Source organism: Manis javanica, chromosome 6, assembly GCF_040802235.1.
Source record: "Manis javanica isolate MJ-LG chromosome 6, MJ_LKY, whole genome shotgun sequence".
NCBI classification, from domain to species: Eukaryota; Metazoa; Chordata; class Mammalia; order Pholidota; family Manidae; genus Manis; species Manis javanica.
In genome coordinates, this window is record NC_133161.1 from 104,888,874 (window position 1) to 104,906,287 (window position 17,414).

At 39.1% G+C, this 17,414-nt stretch overlaps 1 pseudogene; it reads right to left on the reverse strand.

Moving 5' to 3' along the window:
• Nucleotides 1-1,656: 1,656 nt before the first annotated feature.
• LOC108390118 (max-interacting protein 1 pseudogene) lies at nucleotides 1,657-2,147 on the reverse strand (annotated as a pseudogene).
• Nucleotides 2,148-17,414: the final 15,267 nt, after the last annotated feature.

Consider the following 17,414-nt stretch of genomic DNA (forward strand, 5'->3'; position numbering starts at 1 on the left):
GTCTATTCCAAGCATGCCCTTGCTTGGAATATTGAATCTGGAAATGAAGTTGCACTTCTTTTTTTTTGCTAAATACGGTTGCCTTCATTTTCTTTTTCCTTGCCCAGCCCTATCTAAACAAAATAAAAGTACAGGACTGAAATTAACAACCCATTAAAATCAGCAATAAGTTATGAAAATCATAAAGCGTTTTTTAAAGTAATTAAGTGTAGTTAAATTATTTAAAGTATACAAAGTCCAAAGAGCCCAGGGGTAATGTCTCTAAGAAGGCTTCCCTGGGGTAAGGGAGGGGGTCAAGAGGGAACTCTGAAGTTTGAAAAACAAAAGAAACACATGACATCTAAGTGCAGACTAGAAAATAAATTTCACTTAAAAAGAAAATAACATTTCTGAATATATTGATGAGAGCAACAATAGTGCCTGCACAGTGGGACTGTGAGGAAGGAGAGAGATTGCCTATAGGAAAACGGAAGCCAATCTTTACATTAAAATGACACAAGTGCTGAACTTAACTATGTTAACTATGGTAGTGTGTCTACTACAGGTATCAGATGGCTAAAAGCTGGTGGAAGTTAATGATTATAAAAGAAAATAAAAAGAGCATTGACCTTTTTCCTATCTAGCCCAGACCTCATTCATTTTGTGCACTGTGAAGAGTGAGGCATGAGGTGTTTTATCATTATCAAATGCTGCATCAAAATAGATGATTTTTTCTCATGTGTTTTTCCACTATAAAAGACATCTATGTTTTTTATGGACAAGCTTTAAAAAGATGACATTTTGGTTTTCAACACATTCTAACAGTTATCAAAAGCTGAAATAAAAATGCTGCGGTGGCTCAGACCCTGGCCTGCTAATCTGCGTGCACAACTCCTCTGGTCCACTCAGGCACCTGGAGCTTCTTCCTTCTGGCCCCTCAATCCAAACTCATAGGGCCCTGTCTGGTGGAGGTTGTCATGAGTGGACTGCCCCCATGCTGCCCAAGACCTCAGGGTGGCTGACTGCCGTATTGGCGGTTGGGTGCCCTATCAGTGCTAACAATGCAGGATAAGGTTAGCTTGCTTTTAGCGTGGAATCCAACAGAAAGCTGAGCTGTATGATAATCCCTTTCAAAAGGCTTCATGGGAGTCTCCTTTCGCAAAACATGAAATGACCTTTATTTTTTAAATAATTGATCATCCATAAGCTTCATGATAAACTGTCCCAGGCTGAGTTTTAATAGCTCTTTAGCTATCCAAGATTAATGCCTGATTATCTTGTGTTGTCATTACTATAGGTTCGATTTTTTTTTTTAGGACCGTGAAACTCAGGAAGAGTTCATAATCCTATCCTTAAATTAAATGTCTACTCAATGTAGGAGAGCAAACTAGAAAAGGAAAAGAGGAATCTCCAATGTCGTCTTTCAAATCAAGAAAAATTCACTCAAGTTTTTCTGCTGCCATTAGAAATTGTGATTTTCAAAATATGAGTATTACAAATATTTGTTCTGCTGGGGAGGCTTTGCCCCACTTTTTGCTAAGTATTTGCTGTGGTCTTTTGACCCTTTTGTTCAAGCATACTTTTGTTTACTTTAAGAGGAGACTGCAGCATGAACCCGATTTAGGAGGCTGTTTGGATTGAACTGGCCCGGTGAATATTTTGCCCTGCACTGTTACCTCATTCTGGGTTCCAGGAAGGGAAAGAAAGTTTGACACGGGCCCTGGAGTGACCCTTGTCACTCCTGATACTCTGCAGGCTGCTGTGCTCATCAATGTCACGGATGCTGGTGCTACTGATACTGTCCACTTCTCCATGGGAGAACTCTGTGCTTTCAACATCCACTTCAATCTCCTCTCGCTCTGAATCAGAACGATCTGAAGAAATTGTTGATCCAGTGCTGTCCATTCGTATTTGTTCCATCTCCTGAGCACCCTTTCAGCTGTTCCAGTCGCCGCTTTAAAAAATCTCTGTTCTCGTTCCAAGTTTTCTAGCTGGTGCTGTCTCTTCTTTTCAGCTTCTTCACGTTTCTTGATGTGGGCTTTGACTTTGTTGAGCAAACCAAGCATCGTGTGCCTGGTGCAGTCTGGTCCTAGTGGAATCAAAACTTTTACGCTTTCTAAACACAGGCGCAGTTGAGCTTGTCGATTCTTTTCCAGCTCATTATGCATAGACCCATATTCATGGATTCACAGATCTTAAATCTTTGTGGTAACAGGTTGCTCAGTCCCGGCGCTCCAAACCCACTGGCCGCCTCAGCAGGCGCTGCACGTTGATCATCCACCCCAGTTCCTTGGGCACCGCAGGTGGCGACCAGGGCCTCTCTGTGCTCCCCTTCCTGGCTAACAGGAAGCGCCTCTGAAAGCTACAGTCCGGCCCTGCCCCCGGACATGTAGGGCTGATGGGCCAGGTAGCCCGGCTGCAGCTCCGAACGCTCTCAGCCACCTGCCACCGCTGCCACTCCCGCCGAGCCCACCAAGCCATTCATGCAAGTCTCACTGCCCACAGTGCATGCACTATTTGTTTGAATTTGCATTTTTATTACATAAAAATTATATAGATTTAAGGTGCACATGATTTTTTTAATATACATATGTATGGTGAAACGATACTTCAAGCTCGCTAACGTATCTCCTCATAGTTACCTTTCTGTGTGTCCGTGGTATTTGAAATCTACTCTTGTATCAAATTTCCAGTACTCAATACAGTATAGCTCCTTATTGTAACCACACTGTACATTAGATCGCTATACTTACTCATCCACACAACTGTAACGCCATACCCTGTGACCAACATCTTCCTATTTCCCTGACTCCCATGGCCCTGGTAACCACCATTCTATCTCTGCTTCTATGTATTCAACTTTCATAGATTACGCATGTATGTGAGATTTGCAGTATTTTTCTTTCTGTGTCTGGCTGATTTCACTTTGTATGTCCTCCATCGTCATCCATGTTGTTGCAAATGGCAGGATTTCCTTCCATTTTAAGACTGAATAATATTCCATTACATATGTATATATGTGTGCATGTGTATGTAATGGAATATTATACATACATACATATGTAAACACTGACATAATGTATTGAATGGAATGGATATATATGTGCCACTATCTCTTTATCCATTCATCCATCAGTGGACTCTTAGATTGTTTCTCTATCTTGGCTATTTGTGAAAAACACTAGTAAACACAGGAGCACAGATATCTCTTCATGGTACTGATTTTACATCCCTTGAATATATACTCAAAAGAGGGATTTCTAGATTTTGTGGTAGTTCTATTTTGAATTGTTTGAGGAATCTTCACTCTCTTTTACATAGTGGTTTCACCACTTTACATTGTCACCAACCATATAGAATTCCCATTTCTCCACATACTAGCCACCACTTGTTATCTGTAATCATTTATCGTAATAGACATTCTAACAGGTATGAGGTGATGTCTCATAGTGGTTTTGATTTGCATGAAAATAATCTTTAAACCTTAGAACAAATCCAGAGTGTTTAAGGTATTTCATCTCCATGGACAATCCCAACCAGTTCTACACAGTCTGCACAAGTTCCCATCATCATACCATTAATACATGCAACAAGAATATGAGAGTCTTTGTTCAAAGTAAGAACTTGATAATGTGTCCTTACTGTTAAACATGCCTAAAGTTTTATAGTATTCATGATAGAGTGTAGCAACCATATTTCCCTTAATATTATACATAATCTCATTTAGAATTTTTTTATTTTTGAGTAACATTTCTATGTGAGATATAATCATTTATGCCTTGCAGTGTGCCAAACAAGACAGGCACATGACAAGGATTCCCCCCCACTGGTTTTATAAAGAGCCTTTAGCTAGAAAAATTTGGCCTTTAAATATCTATCAAATCTATGTGAATAGAAGTGCTCTTTTGACCTTAGTCACCAAAGAAAATAGAGATAGACTTCCACTAAACTGATAGAACCTTTCTTTAGTCTTGGTTTTAAATACAATTATCCCATAATCCCCTTTTCTTCTTGACTCTTGCCATCTTATTCTTGAGTTTATTGTTTTTAATTATGTTAAATATTTACTGTACCTCAAATCACCTTGGTCCACTTAGGAGTTCTATGTAGTAGGTTTTCAAATTCTTTCTATCTTCTGAGCATTACTAGGTGGCTAATATAATAAATTGTAAATGCTAGGTTTTAAAAAGAATATGTCCTATGGCTAAATATCCCTTTAATTATTACAAAGATTTTAAACAAAATATAAGTATCAAGACTTTAACAGTGAAAAGTGCCTGGAGCTCTGGATTAGCACAATAGGCAGAATTAATTAATAATTATCCTCTTCTACAGTAATTGATGTAAATACTGACTTTCTTTGTGCCCTCATTTCCTGTGCTGACTCATCCAGATGAATATAAATGTATGTGCGAACACACCACACACATGGAACAACACATTGCCTCAATTACATGTATAAGCTGATGTATCTCACCTACTCAAGCAAGTCTTGTGATATGAAAAGAGTACTTTAAAGGATGAGGACGTCATAGGGATATAAGAACAAAAGTCCACATTACTCCCTGAAGTTCAGCTCTTGGGACAGTGTGGCTCCCAAGAACATAGACACATGCACACAAGCCCTGAATTCTGTGTATTTTCGGTTGGTCACTGTAGGTAAGCTAATTACCAAAATCCTATTTTTCTCTGTTATAAAACAAAAGGGATAAAACTTGCAACACAGAATTGTTCTAAGGATTCAATTACGCAGTCTGCACGGAAATGTCTACAGGAGGCCATAAACCTCTTTTTCAGTGTGACTGTGTGTGTGTGTGCGCGCATATGTTGCTTAATTGTGTATTCGTGCTGTATTATGACATGGGATTTTTTTTCTTGGAAGGCAAGCTTTCTCTATGGTTTAGTAAGGGAAAGAAAAGTTATACATAGCCGAGTAGTTGAGTTTCCAGCTGAAGTGAAGGGGAGAGGCTTCCTAGGAAACATCAAGCCTTTGTGGTAAGAAAGAAGCACTCATACCTTTTGCCAAAAACGGATAAGGACCAGGCATCATTCAGACATGCCCTTAGAGGGATTCTGTCACAAAGAATGCCAAGGTGAGCATTCCACTGAGCACAACGAGCCCAAACACCCTGAGAAGGGCTGGGAGCCTCGCGGGAGCCAGGTACCTGCCACTGAGACGGTGGCATTATGGTTCTATGTCCAACCGTCTGCACTCCAAACGTCTGCTGATTACATTTCAGTCACACCTGAGAGGACAATGTCCTGAGCAGGGAGCTGTGCCTGCAATCTGATGGTCATTCTCAAAAATCACCAGGACATTAGACCACATGGGCCCACTGTATCCAGAGGGTGATGAGGAAAGGCCACCCTGTCATATTGTGGGGTGAATTAAGCATGGGAAAAAGCCTCTTAAGCTAGGAAAATTAGGAGAAGACACTAGAAGAATTTAAACAGCCAAATGGATATCGATCACATACAAGGTTAATATTAACAACTATGTTATTGATATTTGTTCATTGTTAAGAATGACCACAATTACATTCATTTTCCCATTCATATAAATATACCTTTGATTTTAAGGTTTCAGGATAATTTAAACCATCGTTTCATTTATCTTTTATCATGCAAATTATAAAAATATAAATAATATATAGTGTCACACATGCATGAGGCTCTTCTATTTCTTTTTGCTCCTATGGTCTTTTCTTATGTTAACAAGCATTCTTTTGTTGCTTCTGCCAAAGATGTGTATATACATACGTATTCTCATTCTGCATTTTTTATTTTTTGCTATGGCTTTGCTTCTCTTCTTACAAAATAATTTACAATAAAGGTTCCGCTCTCTCAGCAAGAAGATTCTGCTTTGATGGCTCTTGGGAACTTAACAGATTTCAAATTATTTATCCTATAACTTCTTCAGAAGATTTTATTTCCTTTATTTTGTTTATAAGCTCACATGCACCTATACCTATTTTAAGACATATCAATCACTATGTTTTATGATTCAATTTATTTTATTTTTTAGCTTGTCTGCAACTCATACAGTTGAAATATTTTATAGCTGTCCACTGCTTATAACCTAATATGGGATGTTTCCAGAAGAGAGAAAGCATATTACTTTCTCATCTGTTTCAATTTTCTATTCTTGTCAGTTACCTTTTCTTGGCTGGCCACCGAAATTCAGACACATCCAAGTGGGCTCATTTGTATTCCTGTTTCCAAACACCAAATAAAGTCATCCATAAATTAATTTCATGAGCAATTAAGTTCTTCCAAGTCAATACTTTCTAAATTGATTTCTCTTTTACAATCGAGACACAGTTTAACTCCATTTTACAACACTAGGCACAATTACATTGATGGTCTGCAGTTTTTGTTTGTTTGGTTTGGTTTGCAGTTTTTGTTTGGTTTGGTTTCTTTTTTTAAATTACTTTTATGCACTTGGTGAGAGACGGCTTTAGAAGGCTTGGGGAAGGCTGATGGTGCGCCTCCAGGAACTGAGCTGTCGAGTCAAAGGGGTCAGGATGATGGCTGTAGAGACACTGCTGTGACCCTGTTGGGTGCTGAGTCACGCAGGGATGCACAGAGAGAAGATTCAGGTCAACCAGCGGCACAGAGATTAGACAGGGGACAGAGGGGACTCAGCATGTGTTCAGGATGTTAGCACATGAGATTTGGGGTTAAAGATCTGGCCTCTCTATAAGTCTTCAGTTGGTCATTCAGAAGAAACATTCATGGATAGACAACTTTAATTCTAAGTGCTTTGTAAACAATGATAGAAGAAAAGAAGGGACAGTTGATAGGTTCCAAGAAATTGCATGCCTGTTCTGAGGAATAATAAACAGGTTTGTACCCAAAGAGAAGTAGAAAGTCAAGTATTACTTCAAATGGCTACTATGGAGAGTAAATAAAACAAGGTGATACTAGGTTTAGCAAAGGGCCTTTTATGTAAATGTCCAATGCTTAGCAGATACTTTTTATGACTCTGATTATCAACATCAACTTTCTTAGCTGCAGTCACTTTTTCTTTAGTGTTACTTCCATTCTTATTCCATTTTATCCCTCCTTTTCCTTTCTCCTTTTGTCAAGAAATTAGTACAGTCAAGATCCCTAAAACCTTTTGCTCACTCCCCGGTGGGAAATGATGTGAACAGCTAAGGAATAGCTCAGCTATTGGAATTCTCTCCCTATTGCAATGTAGAGACCCCCACGGCAGCTGACTGACATCATGCAAATACACAGAGCCAAGCTCAGAGTATACAAAAGCTTTAGATCCATTTGCTGAAGAAGGGAAGGTGTAATTCATTGTCAAATCAATTTCAACAGCAGATAATAATGCTGAGGAGGGAACAAATCAGATACAGAAGAAACAGCAAACAAGCAAGTGCTTAAGGATGAGTACACAGGTGTCACTGAAGAGAGAGCACTGATAGCATGAGAAAGAGTCTATGAAAGCTGGGAGCCGGAGACGGCAGTAAGGACAAAGAAGAGCCACACACTCCCTGGAAATGGCTGTTATGCGCACATTACAGCATATATGAGGGAGAGCAGAAAACAGCCCCTTATCCTGGATGGGGAAGGTCAATGACTCCAGGGTTGACCCTGTAGAGCTACCCTATTCAACTCAGTCAGCACTAGTCACATGTGGCTCATGAACATTTTAAATGTTAAGAATCTGAATAAGGATGTACTGTGAATGTAGAGTGCACAAGATAGTTAGATGACTTAGCACCCAGAAAAAACTGAGAAGCATCTCGTTAATAATTTTTAATATTATTTCCATGTTGAAATGATACTTTGGATGTCATGCTGAATAGAGAACATACTATTAAAATTAATTTCACCTTTTTCTTTTCACTTTTTTAAATGTGCCTACTAGAAAACATAATTTTATTTATGACTACCATTATATTTTTGTTGTTCAGAACTGCTCTGGAGATCTTGCTGTACTGTAGAATTTTCTTAGGTGACCACCCTTTTTTCTAGACTATTTAACATATTTGTGAGGTATGGGAGTTGGCTACCATGACATCAAGACAGCAGTATTTATCTTAGTACCTTCATGCATAGATGCACTGGCTCTGAGGTTCCGGTAGTCTATTAGGCTGTGGTCTGCAGGGCAGAGTATGGGAAGATTTGGAATAGCTACCATAGAGAAAATATATTTAATTGAAGTAGAACAGACCGTAAAGTTCTCATTCTAAAGTTGTTTTCTTTTTTTGAGAGGGCATCTCTCATATGTATTGATTAAATGGTTGTTAACAACAATAAAATTCTGTATAGAGGACTCAATGCTCAATGCACAATCATTAATCCACCCCAAGCCTAATTCTCGTCAGTATCCAATCTTCTGAAGCATAGCGAACAAGTTCTTACATGGTGAACAAATTCTTACATAGTGAATAAGTTCTTACAGGGTGAACAGTGCAAGGGCAGTCATCAGAGAAACTTTCGGTTTTGATCACGCATTATGAACTATAAACAATCAGGTCAAATATGAATATTTGTTTGATTTTTATACTTGATTTACATGTGAATTCCACATTTCTCCCTTACTATTATTATTATTATTATTTTTTAATAAAATGCTGAAGTGGTAGGTAGATTCAAGATAAAGGTAGAAAACATAGTTTAGTGTTGTAAGAGAGCAAATGTAGATGATCAGGTGTGTGCCTGTAGACTAAGTGTTAATCCTAGCTAGACAAGGGCAATAAAACATCCATGGATGCAGAAGATTTCTCTCAAAACAGAGGGGGTGAGGTTCTAAGCCTCACCTCTGTTGATCCCCAATTTCTCACCTGATGGTCCCCCGGCAACTGTGCCTGTCTTAGGTTGTTCCTCCCTTGAGGAATCTTACCAGTCTCTGGCTAACCAGTCATCTTCCGGGGCCATACAGGGAAATGTAAAGTTGGTAAGTGAGAGAGAAGCAATATTGTTTGAAAAGGTTAGCTTTTTACTTCTTTGCAGATTTATGCCCTGTGGCTTCTATGCACAGCATTTGTCTTGAGCTATCTTTACCACTTGGAAGAATTATTATACTCAGTAAATTCAATATGAGGCACGAATTCTATTTAAGGGTTGTAATAAGGAAGGAAGAGGAAAAGCTATAGAAGTAGCAGATGGAAGAAAACACGGGAAGGATTATTTCTTTGACATATCTTCTTGTAGAGTAACTTAAGCATGTAAAAGTTTTAAACTACTAATTAAATTGCACACACACATTAACATACTAGGAATACAGTTACATAACCAAAGCAGACCTATAATTGCCAGCCATCTCCAGTGAAACCAAGAAAACCAGTTAGGCACCCTAGGCATTTGTGAAAATTTATCTATGATATGATGGATATTGTCCAACTGAACTTGAACAGTCTGAGAGAAATCAGACAAATTAAAACAACCCATTCCTGGGAACTGTTCACATCCCATATGTTCTTTTAACTGTAGATAGTATATAGTTGTAAGATTTTGGAGCACTACAACTTGCACTTCTCCTAATTCTTGGTTGAGTTCCAACAGTGTAGATCCAGTCAAATTTGTTGTTTTGCTGTATGCACAGGCCAGCTTAGATATCTCCTTCTTCATTCCCATGGCAAGTCCAGGAACTGGTGGAATGAATGCTGCTACAACTATAGCAGTGCTAGGATAGGATCTTTGTTGAGGTATTTTGATGATCATCCTCTGGTATGAGTCTTCCAGAGAGTGCTGATGTTGGAAGTTCTTCTTCATATGGTATCTTAGTTCATTTTCGGGGTAGCCAAATTAGGATTTGATCCTCTGTATAAACACAAACAGACCCTTTGCCCACACTTTGATATGCCCTTTATACCATTGTGCAGAATTCATTGGAGGTCACCACACAGGAACTCCTTTTTTCCTTTTTTTTTTTTAAAAGAGAAAGGAATATTATCAGAAAAATGTACCTCCATAGCCGATCATCTGACACCCTTCAAGTGATCAAAATAAGGATATGTAAAGCATGAATTAATCATTGATGTACAGTTAGTTTTATCCTATCAGGGAGTAATCCCCCTTTTCTTTCTTTCTTTTTTTTTTTGATATCATTAATCTACACTTACATAAAGAACACTATGTCTACTAGGCTCTCCCTTATACCAGGTCCCCCCCACAAATCCCTGTACAGTCACTGTCCATCAGCATAGCAAAATGCCGCAGAATCACCACTTGTCCTCTCTGTGCTGTACAGCCCTCCCCTTTCTCCCACCCTCCTCATTATGCATGCTAATCTTAATACCCCCCTTCTTCTTCCCCCCTCTTATCCCTCCCTACCCAACCATCCTCCCCAGTCCCTTTCCCTTTGGTACCTGTAAGTCCATTCCTGGGTTCTGTGATTCCGCTGCTGTTTTGTTCCTTCAGCTTTTCCTTTGTTCTTATACTCTACACATGAGTGAAATCATTTGGTATTTCTCTTTCTCTGCTTGGCTTATTTCACTGAGCATAATACCCTCCAGCTCCATCCATGTTGTTGCAAATGGTAGGATTTGCCCTCTTCTTATGGCTGAGTAATATTCCATTGTGTATATGTGCCACTTCTTCTTTATCGATTCATCTACTGATGGACACTTAGGTTGCTTCCAATTCTTGGCTATTGCAAATAGTGCTGCGATAAACATAGGGATGCATTGGTCTTTCTCATACTTGATTGCTGCATTCTTAGGGTAAATTCCTTGGAGTGCAATTCATGGGTCAAATGGTAAGTCTATTTTGAGCATTTAGAGGAACCTCCGTACTGCTTTCCACAATGGTTGAACTAATTTACATTCCCACCAGCAGTGTAGGAGGGTTCCCCTTTCTCCACAGCCTTGCCAACATTTGTTGTTGTTTGTCTTTTGGATGGCAGCCATCCTTACTGGTGTGAGGTGATACCTCATTGTAGTTTTAATTTGCATTTCTCTGATAATTAGTGATGTGGAGCATCTTTTCATGTGTCTGTTGGCCATCTGTATTTCTTTTATAGAGAACTGTCTGTTCAGTTCCTCTGCCCATTTTTTAATTGGGTTATTCATTTTTTTGTTTGTTGAGGTGTGTGAGCTCTTTATATATTTTGGACTTCAAGCCTTTATCGGATATGTCATTTACAAATATATTCTCCCATACTGTAGGGTACCTTTTTGTTCTATTGATGGTGTCTTTCACTGTACAGAAGCTTTTCAGCTTAATATAGTCCCACTTGTTCATTTTGCGGGGAGATATGTTCAAGAAGAGGTCACTCATGTTTATGTCTACGAGGTTTTTGCCTATGTATTTTTCCAAGAGTTTAATGGTTTCATGACTTACATTCAGGTATTTGATCCATTTTGAATTTACTTTTGTATATGGGGTTAGACAATGGTCCAGTTTCATTCTCCTACATGTAGCTGTCCAGTTTTGCCAGCACCATCTGTTGAAGAGACTGTCATTTCGCCATTGTATGTCCATGGCTACTTTATCAAATATTAATTGACCATATATGTTTGGGTTAATGTCTGGAGTCTCTAGTCTGTTCCACTGGTCTGTGGCTCTGTTCTTGTGCCAGTACCAAATTGTCTTGATTACTATAGCTTTATAGTAGAGCTTGAAGTTGGGGAGTGAGATCCCCCCTACTTTATTATTCTTTCTCAGGATTGCTATGGCTATTCGGGGTCTTTGGTGTTTCCATGTGAATTTTTGAATTATTTGTTCCAGTTCATTAAAGAATGTTGCTGGTAATTTGATAGGGATTGCATCAAATCTGTATATTGCTTTGGGCAGTATGGCCTTTTTGATGATATTAATTCTTCCTAGCCACGAGCACAGGATGAGTTTCCATTTGTTAGTGTCCCCTTTAATTTTTCTTAAGAGTGACTTGTAGTTTTCAGAATATAGGTCTTTCACTTCTTTGGTTAAGTTTATTCCAAGGTATTTTATTCTTTTTGATGCAATTGTGAATGGAATTGTTTTCCTGATTTCTCTTTCTATTGGTTCATTGTTAGTGTATAGGAAAGCTACAGATTTCTGTGTGTTAATTTTTTATCCTGCAACTTTGCTGTATTCTGATTCAGTTCTAGTAGTTTTGGGGTGGAGTCTTTAGGGATTTTTATGTACAATATCATGTCATCTGCAAATAGTGACAGTTTAACTTCTTCTCTACCAATCTGGATTCTTTGTATTTCTTTGTTTTGTCTGATTGCCTCGGCTAGGACCTCCAGTACTATGTTAAATAACAGTGGGGAGAGTGGGCATCCCTGTCTAGTTCCCAATCTCAGAGGAAAAACTTTCAGCTTCTCGCTGTTCAGTATAATGTTGGCTGTGGGTTTATCATAGATGGCCTTTATTATGTTGAGGTCCTTGCCCTCTGTTCCCATTTTGCTGAGAGTTTTTACCATGAATGGATGTTGAATTTTGTCAAATGCTTTTTCAGCATCTATGGAGATGATCATATGGTTTTTCTCTTTCTTTTGTTGATGTGCTGGATGATGTTGATGGATTTTCAAATGTTGTACCATCCTTGCATGGCTGGGATGAATCCCACTTGATCATGGTGTACGATCCTTTTGATGTATTTTTGAATTCGGTTTGCTAATATTTTGTTGAGTATTTTTGCATCTACATTCATCAGGGATATTGGTCTGTAGTTTTCTTTTTTGGTGGGGTCTTTGCCTGGTTTTGGTATTAGGGTGATGTTGGCTTCATAGAATGAGTTTGGGAGTATTCCCTCCTCTTCTATTTTTTGTAAAACTTTAAGGGGAATGGGTATTATATCTTCCCTGTATATCTGATAAAATTCCATGGTAAATCCATCTGGCCTGGGGGTTTTGTTCTTTGGTAGTTTTTTGATTACTGCTTCAATTTCACTGCTGGTAATTGAACTGTTTAGATTTTCTGTTTCTTTCTGGGTCAGTCTTGGAAGGTTGTATTTTTCTAGGAAGTTGTCCATTTCTCCTAGGTATCCAAGCTTGTTAGCATATAGGATTTCATAGTACTCTCTAATAATTGTTTGTATTTCTGTGGGGTCTGTCATGATTTCTCCTTTCTCGTTTCTGATTCTGTTGATTTGTGTTGACTCTCTTTTCCTCTTACTAAGTCTGGCTAGAGGCTGATCTATTTTGTTTATTTTCTCGAAGAACTAGCTCTTGGTTACATTGATTTTTGCTATTGTTTTATTCTTCCCAATTTTATTTATTTCTTCTCTGATCTTTATTATGTCCCCCCTTCTGCTGACCTTAGGCCTCGTTTGTTCTTCTTTTTCCAATTCCGATAACTGTGACATTAGACCATTCATTTGGGATTGTTCTTCCTTCTTTAAATATGCCTGCATTGCTATATACTTTCCTCTTTCCTCTTAAGACTGCTTTTGCTGTATCCCACATTAGTTGGGGCTTTGTGTTGTTGTTGTCGTTTGTTTCCACATATTGCTGGATCTCCATTTTGATTTGGTCATTGATCCATTGATTATTTAGGAGCGTGTTGTTAAGCCTCCATGTGTTTGTGAGTCTTTTTGCTTTCTTTGTACAGTTTATTTCTAGTTTTATGCCTTTGTGGTCTGAAAAGTTGGTTGGTAGGATTTCAATCTTTTTGAATTTACTGAGGCTCTTTTTGTGGCCTAGTATGTGGTCTATTCTGGAGAATGTTCCATATGCACTTGAGAAGAATGTGTATCCTGTTGCTTTTGGATGTAGAGTTTTATAGATGTCTATTAGGTCCATCTGTTCTAGTGTGTTGTTCAGTGCCTCTGTGTCCTTACTTATTTTCTGTCTGGTGGATCTGTCCTTTGGAGTGAGTGGTGTGTTGAAGTCTCCCAGAATGAATGAATTGAATTCAATTTCCTCCTTTAGTTCTGTTAGTGTTTGTTTCAGATATGTTGGTGCTCCTGTATTGGGTGCATATATATTAATAATGGTTATATCCTCTTGTTCCACTGTGCCCTTTATCATTATGTAATGTCCTTCTTTATCTTTTGTTACTTTCTTTATTTTGAAGTCTATTTTGTCTGATACTAGTATTGGAACACCTGTTTTTTTTCTCTCTGTTGTTTGCATGAAATATCTTTCTTCATCCCTTGACTTTTATTCTGTGCATGTCTTTGGGTTTGAGGTGAGGCTCTTGTAAGCAGCATATGGATGGATCTTGCTTTTTTATCCATTCTAGCTCTCTGTGTCTTTTGATTGGTGCATTCAGTCTATTTACATTTAATGTGATTATTTAAAGATATGTCTTATTGCCATTGCAGGCTTTAAGTTTGTGGTTACCAAAGGTTCAAGGTTAGCTTCTTTACTATCTTACTGTCTAACTTAACTCACTTATTGAGCTATTATAAACATGGTCTGATGATTCTTTATTTCTCTCCCTTCTTATTCCTTCTCTTCCCTTCTTCATATGTTCGGTGTTTTGTTCTGTGCTCTTTTTAGGAGTACTCCCATATAGAGCAGTCCCTGTAAGATGCCCTGTAGAGGTGGTTTGTGGGAGGTAAATTCCGTCAACTTTTGCTTGTCTGGGAATTGTTTATTCCCTCCTTCGTATTTAAATGATAATTTTCCTGGATACAGTAGTCTTGGTTCGAGGCCCTTCTGTTTCATTGCATTAAGTATATCATGCCATTCTCTTCTGGCCTGTAGGGTTTCTGTTGAGAAGTCTGATGATAGTCTGATGGTTTTTCCTTTGTAGGTGACCTTTTTTTTCTCTCTGGCTGCCTTTAATACTTTGTCCTTGTCTTTGATCTTTGCCATTTTAATTATTATGTGTCTTGGTGTTGCCCTCCTTGGATCCCTTGTCATGGGAGTTCTGTGTACCTCTGTGGTCTGAGAGGCCATTTCCTCCCCTAGGTTGGGGAAGTTTTCGGCAATTATTTCTTCAAAGACACTTTCTATCCCTTTTTCTCTCTTCTTCTTCTTCTGGTACCCCTATAATGCAGATGTTGTTCCATTTCGATTGGTCACTCAGCTCTTTTAGAATCCTATCATTCCTGGAGATCCTTTTATCTCTCTCTGCATCAGCTTCTCTGCGTTCCAGTTCTCTGTTTTCTAGTCCATTACTGGTCTTGTGCATCTCGTCCATTCTGTTTTGAAGTCCTTCCAGAGCTTGTTTTATTTCTAAATTCTCCCTCCTTAGTTCTTGCATATTTGTCTGCAAGTCCATCAGCTTGGTTATGCCTTTTGTTTTGAATTCTTTTTCAGAAAGACTGGTTAAATCTATCTCCCCAGGTTCCTTCTCAGGGGAATATGTAGCAGTTGCTGAAGCTGTCTGGGTTAGTCTTGTCTGGATCAAATTTTTTTGCCTTTTCATGTTGATATGTGCTATTGACTTTCAGCTGAGAGAGCCAATCTTTCCACTTGCTACTGGCCTTTCTTTACTTGGACAACTGTGACCCCTAGTGGCTTGTGTTGGGCAATTGTGCGTAGACTGGGTCTCTGTATCTTGCCTGCTGTGGGCATGGCCAGCCTCAGGCTGCTTCTCTGCTTTGACTGCACCCTGGAGGGTTAATGGACTGGGGGCTATTTGGCTGTTTACCTCTGTGAGGGGTTTCAGAGCTGTTGCCCAGGGGGTTAGTGCACCCAGGTTTCCTTGAAATTTCAGCTGCTGGACTGTGACCTGGGTTGTTTCCGTCCAGCTGTTGCATCCCTGTCCCTTTAAGACTTTCAAAAAGCACTTGCATTTCTTTGTCACAGGGGCATCAGCTTCGGGACCCACTCAGAGGTCTTGCTGCCCTGTTTCCCTAGTTTCTAGCCCTCCACGCATGCACTTTGTCTGCACTCTGGTGCAGATGGCTAGGGCTGGGTGTTTAGCAGTCCTGGGCTCCCTCTCCCTCTCTGCTCCGACTCCTTTCCTCCTGCTGGATCTGGGGTGAGGGACGCTCAGGCTCCGCCGGGCCGGGGCTTGTATCTTACCCCTTTCACCAGGCGCTGGGTTCTCGCACGTGTGGATGTAGTCTGGCTGTTGTCCTGTGTCTTCTGGTCTCTCTTTTAGGATTAGTTGTATTTGTTGTATTTTCAAAAATATATATGTTTTTGGGAAGAGATTCCCACTGTCCTACTCACACCGCCATCTTGGCTCTGCCTCCCTCATTCTAAAGTTTTTAATGTTATTCCAGGTATATATCTTTCTCCAAGTTAGAGTTAATTCTTAGATTTAAACCTTAAAGCATTTCCATGAGTTTGATACTATTATTTTCATTTTATATATGACAAAACTGATGCTTCCAGATGTCCAGTGACTCACCTTGTCTGAAGGCCCAGTTTAAGCAGTGGAGCTGGGGTTTGAATAGAGTTCCATTCTGACCTCAGAGCTGTGGGTCTCTACATGTGCTTACCTCACCGAGCTCAACAGCAAAAAAGAACAATACCTAGTAAGTAAATGATCTGAAACTTCTCCTCAAAAGCATTACAAAAAGACTCAATAAGTCTCCTTATTTGTGTTTCAAACTGTTTGCTGATACTACATTTGTTCAGGATGGACTATTAAATGAGAAGATTATGAATCTCTGGATAGCTTCTGGTCTCAAAGAAAAAAGTTGTGTTAAATATTCAGCTTGAATCAGTCAAGTAACATTCAACACCTAAGCTTGTTTTCAATAAACATTCAATGCTAATAGTCCTAAGAAATTGTGATTGTTACAGTCCTTCAGCATTTAATGATTTGTGTTTATGGAGTAAAGAAACAGAGGATTAAAACATAGTGTGTGGAAGAGGGGCAGTTGTAAGAAATGACTGTAGTGCATTTTGGCAAATACCACAAGATACGTACAAAACTGAGGAGTGGCCAGAAGTTGAAGGGTCAACGTCTATTTGAGGAGAACAGAAAACGTTTCCTGGGAGAGTGTTTGCTCTGGGACTAGAAAGAAGAAAGGGTACAGGTACCAAGACACAGAGACAGGAAACAGCAACGTGCAGTCGGAGGCCTTAGATTCAGATGTATTTTTTCCTGCCAGTGTTCTCTGGGGAGGAAGCATGTGCATGGGGCATCTCTGATCACAGCTGAGGGGGAACAGGGCACACAGTGGGTAAGTAGGTTGCTGAGCATCTTAGGGTCTCCTGGGGGCTTCTCTTTGTTCACACTCAGGTGCTAAATAGCAAAACGGCAGGTGGGAAGGTCAGTACTGTGGTGTGATTTTGTACTATGAGAGCAAGATAAAGATCAGGAGGCCAAGCAGTTTAGATTTTTAGCAAAAATAAAAAAGTGATTATTTTCACATTCTAAGGATTAAAACTAGATTAGGAGCAAAGCTAGGAAAGAGTTGAAGAAATAGGTGTGGTCAAGGACCTGAGAATCTGCACTATTAGAATGAGTTAAACATGGGAGCTGATAGGCTTAAAAATTTGTTGGAATTAACACTTTATCATTTTATTGTTTTTTAATTTTCACCTCAAAACATGCATAAAATGGCATTTCTAAAGTAGTGTAACACTTAAAATTCAAAAGGTTACACAGGCAATATTTTTCTGTGAATTTGGGAAAAAAAT